At 43.4% G+C, this 22,049-nt stretch overlaps 1 long non-coding RNA gene across 1 annotated transcript in view; it reads right to left on the bottom strand.

Annotated features, from left to right (window-relative positions):
* Positions 1–5,779: 5,779 nt before the first annotated feature.
* The window catches only part of LOC144680295 (uncharacterized), a 32,155-nt gene continuing 15,885 nt past the window's right edge, over positions 5,780–22,049 (bottom strand). Inside the window, exon 2 of the long non-coding RNA XR_013576528.1 lies at positions 5,780–7,352. This is a non-coding gene — a long non-coding RNA (uncharacterized LOC144680295). The remainder of the gene's footprint in view (positions 7,353–22,049) is intronic.

Raw genomic sequence — 22,049 nt, 5'->3', positions numbered from 1 at the left:
AATGAGACAATACCCAAAGTCCAAAGTAAACATTACTGTCTTTACCAGGTTTGATAGGATTACCAGTAAATGTGCAATACACCCATAAGCAATACACCCATTAGTCACAAATACATTCAAAGGAGTCATCCATATGATTTTCCAGTAAGAACAGTCAGCCTCTAGTCGATTGTATTCTTCAGCAAATGACCAAACTGCCCCGCCATAGCTCCAAATCACTCTTTGCAATGATTGTTATATCTTTCTTTCCAAGGAGGGCAGAATGTTTCATTGACAGCTTCGTACCGCCATATCAAAATCCATCTTAAGTTACAATTGTCCAATGAGATGCTAATTTCTTGCTTAAATGCAACATTAGAAAAACTAATACAAAAATAAAATACTGCAGATGCTGGAAATCTGAAATAAAAAACAAAAATGCTGGAAATATTCAGCAGGTCAGACAGCAACCGTGGAGAGAAACAGAGTTTCTAATATTGCATTTTAACAAGAATTTAGTATCTCATTGGAGAATTATAACTTAAGGTGGATTTTGATACGGCAGTGTGAATCTGTCGTCCATTCTGATGAGGGGTCATCTTGATCTCAATTGTTGCAATGTTAGAGAATCCACGCTGATGTTGTGCATCTGTTTTAAACTTTCTTCAGTAATTTTGGATGCTGCAAATGTCTTTAGATCATTATTAGCACACACACAGTAGCTTTCTTCCTTGGACACATACATTTCAGGATCACCAAGATAATTAGACAATTAGACTCCTTTAAATAACTAAATTCCTACAAGCTGTTGCTTGGTAAATTAAAGACAGCTTTTTTTTCCGAAATAAAAAACAAAATTGCTTCTTCTGGAGTTAGTTTCTCTGCATTTTAAAAGGAAAAGACTCTGACGCCATCAATCAGCATCAGCTTTTAGTTCTAATGATTTTCTCAGTACCTTTTCTCCGGTGATTGTAATTGTTTTAAGTTCCTACCTTCTTTCACCTTCTGATTCAGAATTATTTCTGGGATGTTATTTGTATCCTCTATAGTGAATACAGCTGCAAATATCTGCTCAATTCATCCACCATTTCCTTATTTTCCATTATTAATCCCCCATTCTCATTCTCTTGAGAACCAACGCTCACTTTACTTGCTCTTTTCCTTTTTAAATATCCTGTAGAAACTCTTACTCTTTGTTTTTATATATCTAGCTAATCTAGCTAGCTTTTTCTCATACTCTAATTTCTCCCTCCTTCTTAATCTTTTAGTCATTCTTTACTGTTCTTTGTATTCTGACCAACCAGTTATCTTTGTGGAATTATATGCTTTTTCTTTCAATTTGACAGTATCCTTAACTTCTCTAGTTAGCCACAGATGATGCGTCCTTCCCTTAGAGTCTTTCTTTATCACTGGAATGTATCTTTTCTGAGTATTCTAAAATATCTCCTTAAATGTCTGCATCTCTATTGATCTGTCCCTTAACCTAATTTCCCAGTTCATTTTGGCCAGCTGCCTTCATACCCGCATAATTGCCCTCATTTACATTTAAGACACTAGTCTTAGAACCACTCTGCTTTCCCTCAAACTGATTGTGAAATTCAATCATATTATAATCACTGCTACATAGGGATGCCTTCACTATGAGGCAATTAATTAATCCTGTCTCATTGCGCAATGCCAGATCTAGTGTAGTCTGCTCCCTGGTTGGTGCTAAAACATGCTGCTCTAAAAAACTGTCCTGAAAACACTCTATGAACTCATCATACAGGCTACCTTTGCTAACCTGATTTGTCCAATCTATATGTAGATTGAAATCATCTATGATTATTACCATACCTTTCTCACAAGCCACCATTATTTCTTCCTATATGCCCTGTCCTATAGTGTGGTTGCTGTCATGGACCCTATAAACAACTCCCATAAGTGACTTCTTATCTGTTCTATTTCTCCTCTCTACCCAGACTGATTATACATCTTTATCTCCAGAACTAAAGTCATCTATCTATTGTACTAATGTCATCCTTAATTAACAGAGCTACCCCTCCACCTTTTCCTAGCTTCCTGTGCTTCCTAAATGCCATGTAGCCTTGAATATTCAGGTTCTAGTCTTTGTCACCTTACAGCCATGTCTCTGTAATGACTATCAGATCACACATATTTATTCCTATTTGTGCTGTCAATTCACCAGTTTTGTTACGAATGCTACATGCATTCAGATACAAAGCCTTTAGTTCTGACTTTTTACTTTTTTTGTAATCTCTAGCTTTATCTGTTGGTGCAGTCCTAGGTTTTTACGCTCTGCCCCTTCTTATTCATACTCCTTGACAGTGAAATTATGGTGTGTGTGTGTGCACCACTGCACCAAACATGTCTGTGTGTCTATGCTCATCAGCGTTCTACAGTACACCACTCTATCAGAGTGCTCATCTGAATCCTTTACAACAGAACTCACCTGTGACCTTCTCCTCTGGTACATTGGCGGATATGCTATCCTTTGTCCCTCGCCTGGCTGTAGAATACTTATGCCCGATAACTCACCATGTGCTGATCCCACCTCTATACTGTTCTCTAAAGTACACGCAGTGCCAAGACTGAGCTGGTAGCTGCATGTGTCAGATCAAGTAATGATGCTTCTTCATCAGACGGCCACTATTGCTTATGTCCTTCATGGTGAGTAGCCACTCTCTGGCCAGGTGGCAGTTCACAGAATCACAGAATTGTTACGGAGCAGAAAGAAAGCTTCCAGCCCTTCATCTCTGCACCAACTCTCCAAATGGGCAACTCACCTAGTGCCATTCTCCAATGCTATCTCTCTGTAACTCTGCTTATTCTTCCTAATCAGTCTAATTCCCATTTGAATGCTTTGATTGAACCTGCCTCCACCACACTCTCAGGAAGTGCATTACAGACCTAACCACTCACAGTATGAAAAGCTTTTTTTCTCACTCTTGATCCTTCCACGAGTGGGAACATTTTTTACAAATCTACTCTGTCCAGACCCCTCATGATTTTGAATACCTCTATCAAATCTCCTCTCAGCCTTTTCCCTGAAGAAAACAGGCCTAATTTCTTCAATCTAACTTCATAACTCAAGCTCCTCACCCTTGGAACTATTCTTATGAATCTTTACTGCAGACTCTCCAATGCCGTCACATCTTTCCTAAAGTGTGGTGCCCATAAGTGGACACAATACTCCAACTGAGGTCAAACTCACGTCTTATACAAGTTCAACATAACTTCCTTGCTCCATGCCCCTATTAATAAAGCCTAGGATACTGTATGCTATGTTAATCACTCTCTCAATCTATTATGCCCCCTTCAATGACTTATACATGTATATAGGTCCCTCTGTTCTTGCACCCTTTTAGAGTTGTGCCTTTCATTTTTGTCTTTCCATGTTCTTCTTACCAAAGTGAATCACTTTACATTTCTCCACATTGACCTTCATCTATCACTTGTCCACCTATTCCATCAACTTATTCATGCCATTTTGAAGTTTTACACCATCCTCCTCACAGATCAAAATACTTCCAAGTTTTGTATCATCTGCAAATTTTGAAATTGTGCCCTGTGCACCAAGGTGTATGTCATTAATATATATCAGGAAGAACAAAGGTCCCAACACTGAGCTCTAGGAAGCTCCACTACAAATCTTCATTCAGGCTGAAAAACATCCATTAACTACTATTGTCTATTTCCTGTTGCTCAGCTAATTTCATATCCATGGGTAAAATTTTTCATCCCACAGTGCGCATTGACATCAGACAAGTGTCCCGCCATCATTGTGCACTCGCGGGATACTTCACTCAGCGGGCGTGCACGAGAGTCGGTAGCATGCCCGCCGACAATTAAGAGCCTATTAAGGCCCTTAAACAAGTAATTAATTTGTAATTTTCGCTGCCCGCTTGACTATTCAGTTGGCAGGTGGGCAAATAGGCCAGGCGGCCTTCGCATTTTTCACAAAACCTCATCCCCGGGTGGGATGAGTTTTCCAGCAGTAAATTAAAAAGAATTTTACGTTTTAAACATCATTTTTAACGTGCTCCTCTTCATGTGACTGAGTTGCATGTGGAGACATGTTTATTTTATTTGTAAAAGCTTTATTTTTCATTTTAAAATTTGTCAGCTCCCTGAGGCAGCTCTATGCCTTTGGGGAGCTTTCAGTGCGTGCTTCCCCATGCATGCGCAGACGTCAGCTCTCGTGCTCCTCCCGCCCCCACCCCAGCAGTGCTGAGGCTCTCAGTGCACCTTTCACACTGGCTGGCATTAATTGGCCTGCCAGTGTGAAATCGCGGTCAGACCCCAATCATGGGCGGCGGTCTGTTTCGTGGCCATTCACGGGCCCGCCCGCCACGCCTGATCGACGAAGGGAAAATCCTGCCCCATATTGTTACTCTCTATTTTCTACCATGAGCTATAACTTTGCCCACAAGCCTGTTGTGTGGCACTGTATCAAATGTGTTTTAGAAGCCCATGTAAACCACATGAACAGCATTAATGTCACCAACCCTTTCTGTTGCCTCTTCAAAAAGTTCCAGCAAGTTAGTTAAACATGATTTTCCCTTAAAGCATCCATGCTGCCTTTCCTTAATTAATCCGCATTTGTCCATGTGACCATTAATTTTGTTGCAAGTTGCTGTTTCTAAAAGGTTCACCACCCCCGAAGTTAAACTGACTGGTCTGTAGTTGCTGGGCTTATCTTTACATCCTTTTTTGAACAAGGGAGTAACATTTACAATTCTCCAGTTCTCTGGCACCAGACCTGAGTCCAAGGAAGACAGGAAAATAATGGCCACTCTTGCTTCCCTCAATATCCTTGGATGCATCTTATTCAGTCCTTGTGCCTTAACAACTTTTAAGCTCAGACAGCCTATATAATATGTCCTCCTTATCGATGTTCAATCCTTCTCATGTATTAATTGCCTCCACTTTCAGCATGGCCTAGCCTGTCGATTTCTGTCTTGAACATGCTCAATGATTGAGCTTCCACAGGCCTCTGGGATAGAGAATTTCAAAGATTCACCAGCCTCTGAATGATGAAATTCCTCCTCATTTAATGTTAAATGGCCTATCCCGTATTCTGAGATTGTGTCACCTGGTTCTAGACTCACCAGCCAGGCATGTTATCCACATCCACCCTGTCACGCCCTGTGAGAATTTTGTAAGTTTCAATGAGATCACCTCTCATTCTTCGAAACTCTAGTCAATACAGGCCCAGTTTTCTCATAATTTTTAAAAATTATTTACTCACGGGATGTGGGCATCGCTAGCTAGGCCAGCATTTATTCCCCAATTGCTCTTGAGAAGATGGTGGTGAGCTACCTTCTTGAACTGCTGCAGTTCATGTGGCGTGGGTACACCCACAGCACTATTAGGAAGGGAGTTTCAGGATTTTGACCCAGCAGCAGTGAAGGAACAGCGATATATTTCCAAGTCAGGATGGTGAGCGGCTGACTTGGAAATATATCACCGTGCCTTCACTGTCACTGGGTCAAGATCCTGGAACTTTGTCCTATTACGACCAGTCCCCAGGTGAGGTTCCCCCAATTTGCTATGATCCCGGACAAGGTATCCCAAACTGTTATGCTCCTGGGTGAGGAGGGATGAACGGTCTTCCCTTCTTTATTCAACCCCCTCAGTTGGTCACAACAAGATTAATTTAAAAATAATCCCTTCCCTCGTGGAAATCTTTTCCCAGTCTAAATATATTGTTTTAAAAAGAGCCAATTTAACCAGGTTTTATTGAGTTAAAGGAAGAGTGAGTTTATTAGTTACAAAAACGTGAGAAATTTTTTTTAAAAAATGCAACGCGCATAAACACAGGTTAGAAATGAGAAGTGAGTCCAGAAATAAAAGTTAAAAAGATATATAAATCAGGCTTTGGCTGGTCTGTGAGGAGTAGATGGCGAAATGTTGCAGCCATTAAGTTGGGTGATTCTGGTAGAGCTGACTTTGGCAGTTGAGTAGTTGGTTCGGAGATCCTTGGTTCTTCAGCTTAGTTGAAAGGAGTTGTACTGTTTCTTTTTTGACTGTGACTTTGCTGACTTGTGACTTGCTTCCAGCAATCAGAGAGAGATGACTTTTTTTTACCTACAAGCACAGGGATGCCTAATTGATGTCCTTCAGCCATGACCTTCACAGCACACCCTCGCACACCAGGCCTGGAACACCAAAACGAGCACACGCAAGTAGGGTTGCAGTCGACTTTTAACCCCTTTTCTTGTGTATTCCTGGAAGGGAAAAACAAATATGCCTTTCACCCAGATCTGCTTTCTTTTCAACTCACATCATGTCCACGGTGTACGATATAACTCACAGGAGATGGTTTCTGCTAAGATGATAATCCACCTTCATTATCTCTGCAACCACAGGAGATTACAGTTCAGTTTTTGCATTGCATCTTTTCCTTTGAAGTGTCTCTGTCTGATGTAGGCCTTGACACATTTTTAGGTGTGACATTCTGTCCTCTGCACTAGTTTGGCAAATGGTTACTTTACAGTCTCAGCCAGCTTTTGCTTGTATGTCCTTTTTTGAAAAAACACATCTTAATTAAAAGTCCAATATGTCTGTAAGCAACTCGGGACTATGATCTGTGGTCATGACACTCACTAACAGCACTGTGGGTGTACCTACACCACATGGACTGCAGTGATTCAAGAAGGCAGCTCGCCACCACCTTCACAAGGGCAATGAAGGATGGGCAATAAATACTGGCCTAACCAGTGAAGCTCACGTCCCTTGAATGAATAAAAAAAGTCCCAGGGATTAGTCTGGTGAACCTCCGTTGCACTCCCTCCATATGCCTATAGAAGACTTTGGGATTCCCTTTCATGTTAGCTGCCAGCCTCTTTTTTTACTCTCTCTTTGCTTCTCTTATTTACTTTCTCACTTCTCCTCTGAAGCTTTTATATTCAGCCTGGTTCCACATTGTATTATCCACCTGACATCTGTCATAAGCACACCCTTTCTTCATCTTAATTTCTATCTCTTTCATCATCCAGGGAGCTCAGGATTTTTTTGCTGTATCTTTCCCTTTTTTGGGTATCTGAAGGTGGAAAGATAGGGGCAGGGGGTCGGTCGGGTGGGGGTGAGAGAAAGGGGTGGGTGGAAAGCAAGAGGTCCATGCTTACTCCAGTAGCAGTTTGTACTTTATGCCAAATGGTAGGATGATTGTGAGGTTGAATTTGAGAAAGTGCGTAAGGCAGGAACATATGGGAGTCATCCTGGATGGTTTCAGCAATGCTAGTTGCAAGGTGGGTAGTTGCTGGTCCAATAATTTGCTGAACCATCTCTTCTAAGAAGTTCGGGAGTTATAGGCATGCCTGTCCCTGGCCAGTTCTCTACTGCCGTCTCCTGTTACAAGCCACCTTGTCCTGCAAGAGAGAGGGAAGAATGTCAGTGAATGTGTTACAAGGTGCTTGGGTGATGTGCCTGTTGTATCTGAATAGCTGGATGTATGTGTAAGTTTTTAGTTGTGAGTGTGAGGCTTGTAGCAGTTGTAAGTGTGTGAGGGAGATGTGGAGCATCTGACTTTTGGGCATGAGTTTTAATTGCTAGGGTTACTGATGGGTTAATGATGGAACTTTTGTGCATTGAGCAGTATGTGAGGTTCATGTTGCGGTGGGCAGGGGATGACATTTGAAACTGCATTCAATATCCTGGATCGCTCGTGTGAGGTCATCAAACTTCTTCCAGCTCTGTAGCTCTTTGAATCGACCTCCGTGGTTACTTTCTCCCATTCCCTTCACAGTGTGTGCCTGGCCTCCATGGAAACATGAGCTCTCTCCTTCTTCCTGCCTCCTGAACTAAGGCCTCCAGCTCTGCCACCAGCTCAGATATTGGCACTGTGCTTATTTCAGAGAACCTGGGAGCCCTTTGCCTAGCCTAATGCTCCATTGATATCTCTGTTCCTTCCCTGAAACATTTTGGAGTCGTTATCAGATGCTGCAGCAGCCTGAATGTTCCTTGCCTTTAAGAGCTTAGGAAGTGCAAGCTAGCAGTGATTCATGCTGGGCATGCATTCACTTGGGCCTATTGCTGAGTTTACAGCCAGTCAGCAGCACATCCAGTGCTGGGCTGCACTCCACATTCATTGAGGTGAGCAGGCAGCACAAAGTTTGCATGCTTGCCTGCATCATTTCAACTGCTTATGGGGCAATTGCACATCACAATTTCCCCCACCTCCTCCACCTCATAGTTTAATTGAGTTTTTAGCCCTACATCTATTCAACTCAGATTCAGAAGGTGCAGGAGATCACAGATGGGAACTTAGTATTTGTGAGTTGCTTCTATTCCATTAAAAGATAGTGAAAGCTTCATATTTGCCTGAGGATAATGAAGTCTAGCCTCTCAACTCAAAGGTACTCAAGTATTAAAGAATAAATAGGGTCACTTATCAATTTCAAATGCTTTCTCTGCATCAAAGGAAATAGCAACTTCAGAATCTATGTGAGCAGAATGGGTATTAAATAATGTTTTAAGAATTTCAATGATAGATCATTCCCACTTGATGCCAGTTAATAATGAAAGATTTCTTTCAAATCTAATCACTAAGATCGAGATAAGATTTCACATTCCATTCTTATTTTGGAAATGAACCTGACTGTACTCTTAAATATAGGAAATTAATCCAGACAGAGTGTTTATGAACATTTCTTGCCTTAAGGGCTTTATTGTACATCTATAACAATAAAGCTGCAAGCTTATTACAGAATATTTTATATAAATTTGATGAATAAGGCACTTTGTGAAAGGACAGATTTATTATCTCTTTAATTGTAATAGGATGTACAATGGTATTTTTCTCTTCAACATACGTGGTAAAGTTAGTTTATTGAATAAAATATCAGGTAAGTTTACATGGGAGGGATCATTTTTAACTGGGCATCATTTCTTCTCACGTTTTTAAAAGTATATTTAATACCTTGGGGGTCAAATGTATGATTTTATCTAACATTGCAGTCAGAAGTTGCCATGGCAGCTGATCCATCTTGTGTAATCATGCGTCCACAATCATCATTTGTCCACAATTTTCACTGCATTTAAAATAATTCATCATGAGCAGTTGTAAATTTTAATATTGCTGCTGTTTGATATTTTTTCCCAATTCATTAAGCTCTTAATATAAGAACATAATAAATAGGAGTGGGAGTTGGATCCTTGAGCCTGCTTCGCATTCAATAAAATCATGGCTGATCTGATTGTGGCCTTAAGTCCACTTTCCTGCCTGCCCACCATAACCCTTAAAACTCTTGTAGACCAAAAAGCTGTCCAACTAAGCCTTGAATATATTTAATGATCCAGCCTGCAGTTCTATCTGGGGCAGAGAATTCCAAAGATTAATGCCCTCTGAGAGAAGATATTCCTGCCCCTCATCTCTGTCTTAAATGGAAGGCTCTTATTTTGAATCTGTGCCACCCTGTTCAAGATTCTGCCATGAGTGGAAACATCCTCTTAGCATCTATCCTGTCAAGCCCCGAATCTTATATGTTTCATTAAACATTATATGTCTCATTCTTCTAAGCTCCATGAGTAAATGCCCAACCTGCTCAACCTCTCAGCAAAAGCCAACACCTTCATCTCAGGAATTAACCTCTAACTTTTTGTGATTTACGTTCAAGTATAAGTGCCCCGAATGACACTATTTTTGTTCTTGGGTATAGGTTTGGGATAGAGTTGGGCCCCCCAACCTGGACGCAGATTGGAGGTAGCCACATAGGCTGCCGAGTGCTGAGACAGGCTGGTTTAAAGGCTCACTGCCCGCACTCTTCTCCCATGCCAGCAAAAATTGTGGGAGGGGGTAGGAATGGGGGTGAGAATCCCAGAATCGGGTCCCAGCCGCCATTTTTAAAGGTCTACAGAGTCTGGCTCTCTGTCACTTCATTCAAGTCATTACTATAGATTGAAAATAGTTGAGGCCCCATCACTGACACCCCACTTGTTACAGTTTGCCAACTTGAAAATGACCCATTTACCTCAACATTCTGGTCTGAGTTTTGCTCTCGGTTGGGAAGTCAGAGTTGGGACAATTCTTGGATCTGCAAACCTGACCTGGGAGAAAGTGTCCTGGAGGGTCAGATTTTCAGTCCGGGGGCATGGGTGAAAATGGGAGTAATGACGGGCAACCCCGGAGCATGTGAGGAGGCTGCTGGGTGCAGACAAGCTGGGTGGATGGCCTGCCTCAATGCGCTGGCACTGTGTAGAAGCTTTTTAAGAGTGATAAAACATAAAACAGCCCTCCTCCCTCGCCCCCCCCACACACTCCCCATGCCACATCCATGCCAACTCATGGCAATCTATGCCCCTCTACCCACCCCCATGGTCCCTCATACCCTCCATGATGACCTATGCCCTGCTACCCATCCTCCATGGCCCTTTATAGCCTTCATGCCAACTTAATGTCAACCCATGCCCACCCAACAACCATGCTTTGCCCTTACAACTACCATGACAACTCACCCCGTATTCGCCATGGGCAGAACTCAGAACCCATGTAAAGATGAGATAAATAAAGTCATTAAGTTGCTATTGAAGAATTCACTATTTCAAAAACAACTCTTATTGACAAAAAACCATCAACTATATTTAACTTCCTTTAATACCTTATATTAAAATGTATCGGAATTTGTCTCATTTCAAAGAGTCTACAGCCACTTGGAGCTGTCAATCAAACTGTGAACTGAGAGGCACCCCACTATGATAATGGAAGGTTATGAAATCAGTCATGCAGCATTAAACCAGTAATGATAGTCTTCAGGCTTATGTCAACAGACAGAGTGAAATAGCAAGCACTGACTCTTTTTTAAAAACTGTAGGTGATTACATTCGAATATTTAAACGTCAGGACTTCTAAATGCCTTGACAGCTTGACAGTTCTTTTTTACATTCCTTTTGACAGTTCCAATTAGCTTGACGGTTTCAATGAGTTTATGCACTTTATAAGCACATTCGGGCATCTTACCTCTCCCAAAGATACTTACCACTCCTAGACCTCCCCCAACTGTGTCCCGGGACCATATCCAAAAGGGTATCTTACCTCTCCAAAACAGTACCTTACCTCTCCAAAGAATTCTAGCAGCTTTAGATCTTCTCCTGTTTGTTACCCAATCCTCTACCCAAGCTATTACCCCCAACGCCATTAGCTCTTTTCTTGCGTAGTGACTTCTTATGTGGTACCCGATGCCTTTTGGAAATCAAAATACACTACATCTACTGGTCCCCCTTTATCCACCCTGCTTGTTACATCCTCAAAGAGCTCTAATTTATTTGTCAAATGCAATTTTCCTTTCATAAAGCCATGTTGACATGTTTAACTGTATTATGATTTTGTAAATGTCCTGCTACTATCTATATTATGATTAGCACTGAGAAAAACTCGTCATGTGGGTTCACAGCAACTTATTGAGCAATTTTACATCTGCCCAACAGAGATGGAAGCAGAGGGCAATATAACAACATATGCCGACCTTGCAATCTAATACAGCCTCTTTTATAATGGATTCCTGGAATTTTACAAAGAAATATGTTAGGCTAACTGATCTATCTGAATAGAGCTGTTATATTTGCAGTTTTCCAATCTGCTGGGACCTTTCCAGAATCTTGGGAATTTTGGAAGATTACACCAATGCATCCAATATTTTTGCTATGTTCCAATGTATTTTTTTTTCTGCTATGAAAGGTATTTCATGTGCCCTTTATTTACTAAACAACAGATTGGAGATTAATCTATAGCTTAAAGTAAGCTTTAATAATTTACCAAGAGTAGACAGAGATACAGCTGTATCATTAACAATGAGTAATTCTTCTAAGTCTTTTAATAATTTGATGATCTATCAACAATGATTCATTAAAATGCTACCTTGGAGATCTGAGTTCCTGGAGAAACTATCAGATATGCATGTACAGGCTCAATCTAAAAGTAAGGTGGTGTCAGCTTTGACATGCATCATAGCCTCTATAAATGTCAAGGAATTTTAAAAAAAAACATTTAATTATGAATATACATTATGAACAGTAGTGTTGTCACCCTATAGCTTACATTACTCATTCCCTGAGCAACATGAGTTCTTGCCATTGTGGGAGCCTCTATATATGTAACAATCTGTTTAATACTGCATTCAAGGTAGCTTCCAAGGCCATTGCAAAATTACCAATCAAGAGCCAGAACAACATTTATTACAAAGACAATAGACATTTTTGGGAACTTTATGTATTTACAATGACATCTAAGTTTGAAAAATCTCTCTTCAAAATCCATGAGTGATTCTTAATTTACACCAGGTTCTTGGTTTACGAATTATATGATGTTTAATGATCCTGCACTTGCTGTTGCATTCAGTGCCTAGTCAAAAGTTTTACTTAATTCACAAAATTTACATAAAATAGAAGAGGCTACGCCCTCAGAATTAAAAGAGGGAAAGCGAGAAAGATTTTGATTAAATTAACCTATGCAGAAGCTGGTGAATATGTGGAATAGAATGCCAAGGCTGGCATTGGGAGCTGCCTGTATCTGTGAATTCAAAAGAAAGATAGAAACAGAAATAAAGCTGGTGAATACTGTTCTGCTCTAAATCAGGTCATGGTTGATTAGTATCTCAACTGCATTTACCTAACTTTGATGCATATCCTTTAATATTCTGACTGAATGAAGACCTGTAAGTACTTGGACAAAAGTTTGAAGGGAGGTGGGTTTGAGAAGTATCATGAACTATAACATTTTGTAGACATAGGGACCAGCGAGATGGGCCACAAAGGTCTTTTCCAATCCTGCATATTTCCAATGTTCCCATCCCACAGTATTTTCTTTCAAAATTTTCTTCACATCTTTCTCATTTTAGTCTACTTCATCTGAGGGCAATGATTTTTGCTGGGACACAGTTTCACTTGGTGACATTCATTTGGTATCTGACCCAAGAGATGGACATTTATTCATGATAGCACAGGGACTGTGAACATGCTACTCAACTATGTGAATAACAAGGTGATAATTTGGTTTCCAGAACCTTCTAACAAGGAATTGAATAGCAATTCTGTAATAAACTTGGTGTACCGGACAGGTTTCCTACTTGAAACAGGTAACTTTATTTACAGAGCTCTTGTAGACGCTACATGCTTGAACCAGGTCCATGAATGGAAAGCTCCACCCCTAAGATTACCCACATTTAGGGCTGATTCATCAGTATAATGGCATGACCCCTAAAGGCAGCAGGAAAGGTTATACCTACAATCACTACATTCCTCCCCTTTAGATTTTTTACACTTCTTATTTACAAAGAATATCTTAATCCACAATTTATACATATATATACAGGTCATGTGATTATAGATTAAGTCTCTGAGGTGATTTTCTAATTCGGTTAGAGTGACGTAGCTCTATGACTTGAAATTCTCCCACTGGATCGACATGATCTGGAACTGCAGCATCAGGGACATCATTAGACAATGACAGTTCAGAATTAAGTAATTCAACAGAGACATCATTCTAAGTCAATCTGGCACATCAGTGACTAAAGGTAAAGGTTCACCATCAATTACAGGTGGAATAGCTGGTTGTTGGTATGTCTCTCTACTCCTTAGATGATCCACATGTTTTCGAACAATCCGGTCTTCCACTTCCACTTGGAATAACAAAGGTCCAGTTTCAGAAACAATTATACCAGGAACCCAACTAGGTCCATTTCCAGAATTTTGCATGAAAACTACATCTCCCACAGTAAATCTTCAAGCTTTGCTATGAATATTATAATTCACTTTCTGACTACTCAGGTTCTTCTCTACCTTTCCCTCTAAGTTGGAAACACTAGACTTCAGCTTGTATGAAGACAGCGTTTCATCAGTAATTCAGACATGTTGAACCTGTATTTGCATGAGGAGTCATATGATAATTGAGAAGAAAATGTGAAATTCAAGCTTTTAACATTCCTTCGGATGATTTCTTCATTTCTGATTTGAATGTTTGCACTGCTCTTTCTGCTAACCCATTTGATGACTCTTTGGCACTCTGAAGAAGTCATACGGACTCGAAACATTAATTTTGTTTTTCTCTCAGATGCTGCCAGGCCTGCTGAGTTTTTCCAGCATTTTTTGTTTTTATTTCAATTACCTTTTCCTTTCTGTCCTACTAGTTATTTAGCTTAAATCAATATTCTGAATTTACCTTTTCCATTCTCTTATCTTAAATGTCACTGTAAGGTCTACATAAATCATTTCCTTTGCTTGGGGAACCTAGAGCAAGACTTAATCTCACAGAGAGCTGAGCCATTTAGGAGAGAAATGAGAAAGCACTTTCTCAAATGGAGGGTTGTGAAAATCTGGAACTCTCTTCCCTCAACAGGCTATGAACACTTAATCACTTTTCTTGGCACATGGTACATGAGCATATGATGTTTGGAGTGCTCCAGAAACAGAAAACAGATTCAGGAAAAATTTGTCCACCCTAGTCAAAAGGTATAACATTTGCTTTATTTGTCTGGAGCATTGTGACACAAATAGAGCATAATAACACATAAATTAACATCAGATAGCTGGATTAACATTCTGATGTCAACAGCAGGTGTTCTATTAAATGACCTTTCCTAGTGGCCAAGTGTGGTCTCAGTTGAAAAGTCTCAGTTGACTAGGGACTGCAAAAGTTTAACTACATCCTAATCCGATTATGGCTTTTACTTCGTTAGCTTGAGCATATTATTGTCACCTAAATATGAATCTGCTCGAAGCCATTCAATTTTAAAGTTTCATTATCTTTCAGCAGAATGCAACATTTAATGCATTAGACTTACTTTAATTAATGGCTGATCTTAAAATTACAATTTGGCTTTCACTAAATGGTGCACTTGATTTAAAAGGCCAATTACAGCATGATTTTTTTTCCAGATTTCACACTGTCCAATTTTTTTAAAGGAAGTTAATTGACACTGGGTGAACCACTGTCTCCTTGAATGCATTGTAAAATTACAAGGATACAAGACTAGAACTTGTAGTGGCAGGCACCAGAAACTGGAAATGATGGACACAAGGCTACAATGCAACATCGTCCAAGCTGCCTGCATTGAGGAATTGAGTAACTCCAAACTGATGAGAAATTAATTGTTTCTCAGTTTTCAGACTTTAGAGATAAAGTATTCAAACTAGTTTGGCTATAAGTCCCATTTTTGGTATCCTGTAATAGTGGTTGAGTTTGCACCAGTCGTGGCCTGGGGGTGGGGGTGGGTGGGGGATGAGCCTAGGCCAATTTCTGAATAGAGGCACCTCCCCTTAAGCTGAATGGATAGGAGTCAGACCTGGGTGCTGATTGATTGATAATTAGAAAATTGGACCAACCAGCTGCTCTGAAAGGGTTGTTGTTCCCTCTAAGACAGAGTAGAGGAGTCTGCACTGAGTGAAGGTTAAGATGCAGTGGACACTTTGAGCATGGATGATCTAGGTGAAGATTCCAGGTCTCGGATGTCTTGCAGGAATTATGACATAAGGTGGTGGCCTTCCTTTGAGTGAAAGATTATTCCCATTCTGAAATCCGAGGCCCAATCATCTTGGGAGGATTTCATGAAATCTTTGGTTTATTGGTAGAAATCTTGGCCAGATAGTACATGATTAGAACCTGTTCAGTACAGTCCCAGCGAGAGGATGCCCTGAACTTTAGGTTGAGAACCAAAGGGATACACGTGTCTGGTGGTTGTGGCTGCCCTTCCCACCCCCCACGACTGGAAGTGTTGTGCAAGCCCATTAAACTTTCCAGCTGTACAAGACTAGGTACCCTATTGGCTGGTACAAAGATGGTTGTGGCTAACTGTCAGACACATCCTTCCACTATTTCCCAAGGCAAGTGTATAAGATAAGAGAACACGAAAAATATGGAATGAGTTAGTACAATTCCCCCAGTTCAAAGAACTTGGAAGCAGGTGAGAAAGATGTTCAATGGCATCAAAAGAAGTGCAAAGGTTAGTGTCATGTAGGTGGCTTTGTGGGCATTCCTATCTGTTCCTTATACAAGGTGCAATGCCAATGTAAGTGTCCATAAGCTACATCCTCTGAAAGATTTACCTGTCAAGATAGCACCTGCACAAACTCTTAACAGATCAATGAAAAAATATTTCTTCACAAAAGACCATGGTATGAACTTAACTTCTCACCCTGGTCCTGGTGGTTAAAATATCATCAGTTCTGGTAATGGGTAAGGCTGCCTAAAACTATTGCAAGAGAATGAGGAGAAAACATTGGTCAGCAGTACAAAAGCAGGTTAGAGGAGATGGCACCCGCTCTATATGGTTGGAATCCACAGAGGATGATAGGGCAATTTTGGAGTCACTGTGCCACTGTCTATCAAATCATCTCACTTCCCCTAATCCTACATTCTGCTTTAGAAGCAACAAGATCATTGTTGCCAATCTACTGAATGATCTTACTTCTCGACTTGACTATTACATTGCTCTTCTAGCTGGTGTAATAAACTCCATAAACTTGAGCTCATCTAGCACTTGCCAATTATTCCTATTTATACTGATCCATTGGATTCTGATCTAGCAATGCCTCCATTTTAAGAATTCTCATCCTCCTTTTCAGTTAACTTCCATATCCTCACCTTTGTAACCTTGTCCTATCCAACTGCTCTCCAAAGTACCTGAATCCTTCCAATTCCAGCCTTTGGCGCACCAACTCTTTTAATTAATCCATCATTGGTGGCCTTGCCTTCAACTGCCCTGGCCCTAAGCTCTGGAATTTCCTCCCTAAACCTCTCCACTGTTGATCTTTCTCTCACCTTTTAAGACAGTCCTTAAAAGTTACATCTTTGAAGCCTTTGGTCATCTGTCCTAATATCTCTTTATATGGTTGCAGTCGAATCATATTCGACAACACTCCTGTGAAACACTTTGCGATGTTTTATTTGATTAAAAGGACTATATAAATGCACATTTTTGTTCTCATCGTGCAGTTTGAGGATGAATTATAAAATGTACACAATTTCTTTTCCTGTAGATCCAAAGTGAGAAAACGCAAAGCAGTGGCAGCTTCAAAAAGAAGCTAGAATAGTATATGAGGAAAAAAAAGATTAGAAAGGTATGCTGAAAGACTGAGAGGAGGTAGCTGGAATGAAGGGGTGGCGGGGGAGACTCTTATAGAGTATACTAATTCTAGCACAGGCTGGTTGGGCGGGTGGATAGAATTATTATTACTGTTCTCCTCTTCTCTATCTCGGTCTCCTCCTCCAGATGCCAGTCGTCAGCCAATTCGATTCACTCCACGTGATATCAAGAAACGCTGAAGGCATTGAATACTGTAAAGGCTATGGGCCCTGAAAATATTCTGGCAATAGTACTGAAGACTTGTGCGCCAGAACTTGCCGCACCACTAGCCAAGCTGTTCCAGTGCAGCTACAACACCAGCATCTACCCGGCTATGTGGAAAATTGCCCAGGTATGTCCTGTACACAAAAAGCAGGACAAATCCAACCCGGTCAATTACTGCCCCATCAACCTACTCTCGGTCATCAGTAAAGTAATGGAAGGAGTCATCAACAGTGCTGTCAAGTGGCATTTGCTTAGTAATAACCTGCTCACTGATGCCCAGTTTGAGATCCGCCAGGGCCACTCAGTTCCTGACCTCGTTACAGCCTTGGTTCAAACATGGACAAAAGGGCTGACCACCCAAGGGGAGGTGAGAGTGACTGACTTGACATCAAGGTTGCATTTGGCTGAGTGTGGCATCAAGGAGCCCTAACAAAACTGGAGTCAATGGGAATCAGGGGAAAAGTCTCTGCTGGTTGGAGTCATACCTAGCACAAAGGAAGATGGTTGTGGTTGTTGGAGATCAGTCATCTCAGCTCCAGGACATCACTGCAGGAGTTCCTCAGGGTGGTGTCCTCGGCACAAACATCTTTAGCTGCTCCATCAATGACCTTCCTTCCATCATAAGATCAGAAGTGGGAATGTTCGCTGATGATTGCACAATGTTCAGCACCATTCACAGCTCCTCAGATACTGAAGCAGCCCAAGTCCAAATGCAGCAAGACCTGGACAATATCCAGGCTTAGGCTGACAAGTGCCAAGTAACATTTGTGCCACATAAGTGCCAGGCAATGACCATATCTAACAAGAGAGAATCTAACCATCGCCCCTTGACTTCATTGGCATTACCATCACTGAATCCCCCACTACCAACAACCTGGGGGTTACCATTAACCAGAAACTGAATTGGGCTAGCCATATAAATACTGTGGCTACAAGAGCAGGTCAGAGGCTAGGAATCCTGCAAAGAGTAACTCATCTTCTGACTCCCCAAAGCCTGTCCACCATCTACAAGGCACAAGTCAGGAGTGTGATGGAATACTCCCCACTTGCCTGGATGAGTGCAGCTCCCACAACACTCAAGAAGCTTGAAAGAACCCAACACAAAGCAGCCCGCTTGATTGGCACCACATCCACAAACATTCACTCCCTCCACCACCGTCGCACAGTAGCAGCAGTGTGTACCATCTACAAGATGCGCTGCAGGAATTGACTAAGCTTCGACAGTGCCTTCCAAATGAGAACCATTGAGAAGAGCAATGGCAGCAGATAGCTGGGAACACCACCACGTGGAAGTTCCCCACCAAGTCACTCACCATCCCGACTTTGAAATATATAGCCGTTCCTTCATGTTGCTGGGTCCAAATCCTGGAACTCCCTTCCTAACAGCTTTGTGAGTGTAGCTACACCACATGGACTGCAGCAGTTCAAGAAGGCAGCTCACCACCACCGTCCCGAGCCTGTCTCATTATTTACCCAATCCCGCGAAACACGCCATTTTCCATGGCGGGCAGGCTCTCATTTGCCTGCCCGCCATCACCCCGCTGTTGCACCACACCGGCCGCCATCTTTAAAGGGCAGCCGCCAGCAAAGCACTCATCGCCACCAGCTCATCACCAATGCCTGGGAGACATGGCCAGCAAAGGAAATAAGATGAGTCCCTCGAGCGACTGCTGGACGCCGTGGAGGCCCGCTGAGACGTGCTCTACCCCTGCTCTGGCCACAGGATGGGTAGCAATGTCACCAACCCAGCTTGGGAGGCGGTGGCAGCGGTGGTCAGCACCAGCACCCTGCAGAGAAGGACAGCCACCCAGAGCTGCAAAAGGATGAATGATCTCCTCCATTCCGCCAGGAATCACTGCCAACTCACACACTCACAAACCCATCTCACATCCACAGGGCCCTCACTCACTGCCGGTGCAAGGTACATCACCATTCACTCTTTCACAAACATCGTCATTGTCCTCATCCCATCTATGGGACCACTCACCACCCATACAGGCCAGGCATACTTATCATCTGGCCAAGCAGATGACTTGATACACTCTCCCCATCTCTATCCATGCAGGACAGCATGGCACACAACAGGAGGGAAAGGTCGCAGACAGGTGGAGGGATGCTGGAGATCAAAGTTCTGACAGAATTCAAAAACAGAGCCATCCAGCTGGCCGGCGATGACCGGGACTGGTTCTGTGCTGATGGTGAGGTCGGCGCTGCTCTACCAAGTGAGGATCCAGCAGTGCAACATCCATCAGACAACCATGCTGTGAGTGATGTGTCCTGTTTCACAGGCCACTGGCATGCACCAATTATCTCTCCCTGCTTTCGCAGGCACATCTGCCAAACAGACAACAGAGTCCATGACCCAGGGCTCCAATCAAGCCCCGAAGAAACCTCTGAAGAGGAATCTGTAGGCACCCTCCCTGAAGGCCCATCACAGTGCTCACCCTCCGCCAGTGCAGAGACACACACCTCGATGGGACCTAGCTTTAGAGTAGGCTCGGGATAACAATCTGGTGAGCACATTGAACTTTCTGATCCATCAGGCGGAGGCAGGGACTTCCCAGTTCCCAGCACTCGGAGGACTGCTGAAGGCCAGAGCATTGCTGAGTCCGAGTCAGATGATGAGCCTCTGGACTCAGTCATGTCACAGTTGCTGGAGCTGTGAAGTCAAGCTCGGGAACATCAGGAAGGGATGTCCGCTGCACTCCTCAGGTTGCAAGGCACGGCGGAGGAGTCCGTCCGTCTTCAGGCTGAGGTGATAGCACCAGCACTGCAACGCACCGAAGTCAACACTGGCAGGATGCCGGCCGCCATGGAGATCTTGGTCCAGAACATCACTCCTGCACTGCTGCGCAGGCTTAACTACATGTTGCCATAGTTGGCCTCCAACAGTGTGTATGCGAAAGGGGTGCTGGGCAGTTCGATCTCACTCTAGCTACTGCTTCCACTCACGGAGTCAGCCAGAGGCCTTTGGGCACTCATAGGGAGGAGGACCAGCAGATGTACGCTCCGGGGCCATCCACCCAGGTGACTCTGGGAGTGACCGACCCATCCGAATCCCCTCTTCTTGTGGCCTCCACTGCTCCAGCTTCACAGGCTGAGGACGGTGCCACTGCCACAAAGGAGGATCCTTAAAGCAGGTCGGGGTCCACCAAGCCTTGGCCCTCCAGAGGTTGCCCGCCAAAGTCATCATAGACAGGGCATCACAGTCAGCAACAGTGAGCATTTTTTACAGAGGGCATTGGTGCTGCCATCAACCAGACTGGAGTCAAACGTTCACAACTGTGATGTGAGGATCAATGGGGACACCTCACTGCATGTCGTCATCGTCCTCCACAAATCTGGCAGCTATGAAGGCCTCCCGAGCATGCCTGTCTCATCTTACCAGTATGAGAGCATCATCCCCGTCATTGTCCACCACTGAGTACCCCCTCACCCTCATCTCCACTGGCATCCTCCTCATCCGAGGAACCTCCAGCTCCTCAATCCCCTCCTCAGACAGCTCGTCTCCCCATTGGAGTGCCAGGTTGTAAAGGGTGCAGCAGATGACGACGATGCGCAACACCCTCTGCAGATTGTATTGCAGGGCTCCACTAGACCTGTCCAGGCACTGGAACCTCATCTTCAGCATCCCGATGGTCTGCTCCACCAAGCTGTGAGTGGCCGCATGAGCCTCATTTTGGTGTCACTCTGCTGCAGTCTGAGGCCGCCGCATGGGTGTCATCAGTCACGGCCTCTGTAGGTAGCCTTTGTCCCCAAGGAGCCAACCCTGCAGCCTCTGTAGACCCTGGAAGACTGCAGGGATCTGCTATTGACTCAGGATGTAGGTATTGCGCTCAGCCCTTGAAACCGTGCACATACCTGCAGGATGTATTCCTGGTGGTCGCATACCAGCTGCACATTCAGTGAGTGGAAGCCATCACGATTCATGAAGTCCACTCAGTGTAGCGATGGAGACCTGAGCGTCACATGGGTGCAGTCAATTGCACCCTGCACCTGTGGGAATCCCGAGATCAGGGCGAGTCCAATGGCTATCCTGGCCCTGGGCGAAATGCACTAAGTTGTGTGCCATGGAGAAGATGGCATCCATGACCTCATGGATGCATTTGTGGGTGGCGGCTTGTGAAATCCCACAGAGGTCACTTGTGGAGCCCTGAATGGAGCCACTGGCATAGAAATTGAGCAGTTTCCTAGTACCCTAGGAGATCTGGGAAGTTTTCTGTGTCTTCCTTCTTGAAGACAGAACTAAAGTAGTTGCTTAATTGCTCTGCCATTTCTTTGTTCTCTATTATAAGGGGCAGAATTTTCTGAGCTCACTGGCGGTGGGTGTGAAGGCAGGTCACACTGGCAGTGGATGCCCTCTATGCCCCCTTGGCGCCAAGTCCTGCAGTAAGTGGCAGATGTGAGCCAGACATGCACAGTCGTCAGCAGGAGAAACACTCCGTCATCTGCAGGAATGGCAGGGGGTGTCTATAGACCCTGGGTGTTGCCAGACACTGACCAGCCAGGGCACGTTGTTGTGGCAGCGTGTGCTGGAGCCCCTGCTGCCCCTTCTTCATGAGGTTGCTGCTCCTGCCTTTGCACATCCAGGAGCCTCAGTCGCTCTCTCTTCAGTCTTCTATGGTCTCTTTGGCCATCAGGCATACAGCTAGGTCAGCAGGATCCATGAACCTGATATGGTCCTTCTGCAGCATGAAAGAGAGAGGGAGAGATGTGGTTATCATGGGTGTACTTAGCACCTTTCCTGGCCCTGTGTGACTGCCCCTTAATGCTTCCCGGAGAGTGCTG

The sequence above is a fragment of the Cetorhinus maximus genome, chromosome 5 (genome assembly GCF_964194155.1).
Source record: "Cetorhinus maximus chromosome 5, sCetMax3.hap1.1, whole genome shotgun sequence".
NCBI classification, from domain to species: domain Eukaryota; kingdom Metazoa; phylum Chordata; class Chondrichthyes; order Lamniformes; family Cetorhinidae; genus Cetorhinus; species Cetorhinus maximus.
The sequence above is the reverse complement of the archived record's forward strand: the minus strand, read 5'-3'. Positions and strand labels throughout refer to the sequence as shown.